The 3023-nt window shown below is 50.0% G+C and overlaps 1 pseudogene; it reads right to left on the bottom strand.

Moving 5' to 3' along the window:
- Window positions 1-1571: 1571 nt before the first annotated feature.
- On the bottom strand, window positions 1572-1677 carry LOC124527419 (uncharacterized; annotated as a pseudogene).
- Window positions 1678-3023: the final 1346 nt, after the last annotated feature.

Here is a 3023-nt window from a genome sequence, read left to right as displayed (position 1 = left end):
CTCGTGGGCAGAAAGAGCTGCACCGGGGTTGTGAGGAATGACTGGTGATATGCTATGGAGTTGGGGGCGGGGTGGGAGGTACTGGTAAGGGGAAGTTTCCAAAAGGACCTTTATATGCTAAAGAGGGCTCATCAGATACTGGAGGCCTAGCTATTGTGGAGCTAAAGTTATTTTTCCCTCTCGGAAAGCATTAACATTAAGACAGCGGGCAGTTCCTGGAGAAATGTTATACTCCCTTTGCCTCAAATATTTGTCAGTGGGCTTCAGGTTCTAAAGAAATTTAATTTTATTTACATTTCCTTCTTGCCTTTGTTCCCCACATCACCATGGAGGGGAGGGTGATGTTAGGGCTCCAAGAAACTGACTCTGTAGGTTTCTGGAGACTGACTTTTTTTTTTTTTCCTTGTAAACTGATGGAGACTGTGATCTCTATCAGTGACCATTAATTTTTCCCTTTCCTTCGTTCTTGGGCAGCTGGGAGTGCCCGAGGAATGTCACACATGTGTCCCATGGGGGGGGGGTGGTGGTGTCAGCCTGCCTTTTCCTCATCATAGCTACACTGTTTGATAGGTGAGTCGTCAGCCACCTGTGCCTCCTGAGCACTTGCCACGCGATGGCTGCTACTGGTGAAGCGGGTTTTTAAATTTTATATTTAATTTTAAATAATTAAAGTTAACATTTATGTAGCCGACTCTCCCTCCTTGTGGCCCCACCATGCCTGCCCCGTGTGTTTCCATACCGCGAAGGTAGCATAAACTTGGGTTCCACAGCTATATGAAGCCCAAGCATGAGTTATTACGTGTCAGGGGGCCACTCAGGGTGCCGGTCTGGTGTCCCCTTCCTTGCTCCTCAGGAGAAATGGCCAGAGCGTTTCGAGTCCCATTTTCCCAAGCAGGGTGACTCCTGAGGGCTCCAGCCTTGTGGAGGGATCTCAGTTTTTGCCCTGCACCCCACGAGGTCATCGGGCCACCTCCCTGGGCCTCTGTTGGGAGGCTGATACCTGGGTCCTTTGGGCCAGGGTAGGGTCACCTCACGCTTAGTACTCTGGCTTACACTGTCCCCCTTGTTTCTGGCCTTTGATGGTTTCTCCTTCTTTATTTTGAGATTGCTGTGCATCTCAAACAAACAAAAAACCCCACCCAATTTATATATATTTATAACATTTTTTGACAGGAAGTAGGATTTATTGGTGGGCATGAACGCGGAGGGCCATGAGGGCAGACCCCACCATTTGTCCAAGGGCCCACAATTAGGGACGTATTTGACCCCACAGCTATTGGAGATGAGCCACTCTTCAGCCCCCATGTCTTCAAATTCATCCTCATTGGACTCGGTAAAGCCCCACTTCTTGGAAATGTGGATTTTCTGGCGGCCAGGGAACTTGAACTCGGCCCTGCGTAGGGCTTCACTCACATGCTCCTCGTTCTGTAGCTTGGTACGGTGGACGTGATGACTTGGCCAAGGTGGACCCTGCCCACTGTGCCCTGGGGCTTTCTAACGGCACCCCGCATGCCTGTCTGGAGCCTAGATGGGAGATAGCATGAGGCCAAACCTCAGTGTCCACCGGAAAGGGCTGTCTCCCAGGTCCCTGAGGGCCACCCAGACAATCAACAGGCTGTATACACTACCGAGGAGGCTGCTGTTCCCAGCCACTGCACACCCGGCTTTTGGATACATTCAGTCCAGCATTTCTCTGAGTTTTTGTACAGGGTGCGGGCGACGATACCACAGTCATCCATCCTGCCAGAGACTGTGCGTCCTTTATCATCCGGAATGTTATGTGTGTAAATCAGACTTGCCAGAGGCTATTTGGCTGGTCTTTGCAGGGAATTACCTCTTGATTTTATTTATTAACCTGCTAACTTTTGGGGGGGGGCTTCTATTTATTTTTTCCTCTTATCTTCATTAATCCTTTCCTTTAGGCTTCCTAACGTTTGGTTGTTTTGACTTCTTGTGTTAAATGCTTAGCTCATTTATTTTTAATTTCTATTGTTTTCCAATGAAGCCGTAATTGTTCCTTGAATTACTAATTTGTGGTATCCTATAGGTGTTCATAGCTGGCGTTGGCATGACAATGTCTCCTTTAATGCAGGAGCGCTTTAGCAAACCGCCTTTAAGATTTCCAATGACTAGACTTTGGGGGGGGTATTAATTTAGAATATTGTGACATTGAGATCAGAAATCCTGCTCATGTAAGATTTCTGCTACTTGGAAAACCGTGAGCTTTCCTTTGTGGACAGCTTTTTTTTTTTTTTTTTTTTGACAGGAGGGAAAAGGATGGGGAATGAAGGAAGGGTGAACTTGGAAAAGGAAGGAGGAGCAGGAGGTCTGGGGGAGACGAGTATATCTAAGCTTCCCCTCGTGTTGGGATTTGGCAGGTGTGGAGACAGAGAACATCCGCAGGGAGATTTATCCCACAGGCTCAGACGTCAGGGTCACTGTGGAAGTCAGGGAGAGCTACGGGCTCAGCTCTTTCTTCTCCTTCCCTTCCTTTTAAACTGTCCGCCCATCTCAGTGTTCCTGGTGCCGGATGCTGTAGGAGGGCACAGACTGCAGCCTTGGTGGTCGTGGGGGTGGCACCTGCTTTTCTTCCGCAGGGGGCACTGAGGATAGGCCACTCTTCCCCCTGTGTTCCCTGCCTTGTTAGAGCTGGAAGGCTAAAGGGGAGAACTAAATATGCATTCAACACACACACATGTTCCAGGCACCGTGTGCTGGACGGGAAGGACACCTCTGTCAGCTGCCGTGTGCCACACCTGTAGTACCGTGGCGAGCGAGCGTCTTCTTCAGGACTACAGGGCTCTGCGGTGCTGAGAAAGGCAAGGACAAGTCAAGCACGGACTGAGAGAAGCAGCATGGCATGGTCAGACCAGCCCAGGCCCACGTACCTGTCCACTGTGCACCTGCCGTGGGAGCGGCTGAGGGTCCTGAGCCTGGGTTTTCCCACCTGGAAGGATCTGCACATCATGGGGTCAATGCAAGGAGTCCTTGGCCTGAAACAGGAGCGTGGTTTGCACCCTGCT

The sequence above is a fragment of the Lynx rufus genome, unplaced genomic scaffold, assembly GCF_022079265.1.
Source record: "Lynx rufus isolate CCGP_SWC_20201006 ecotype Redwood Valley unplaced genomic scaffold, mLynRuf1.p SCAF_5, whole genome shotgun sequence".
Lineage (NCBI taxonomy): Eukaryota > Metazoa > Chordata > Mammalia > Carnivora > Felidae > Lynx > Lynx rufus.
This window is presented reverse-complemented; position numbering and strand designations above follow the sequence as displayed.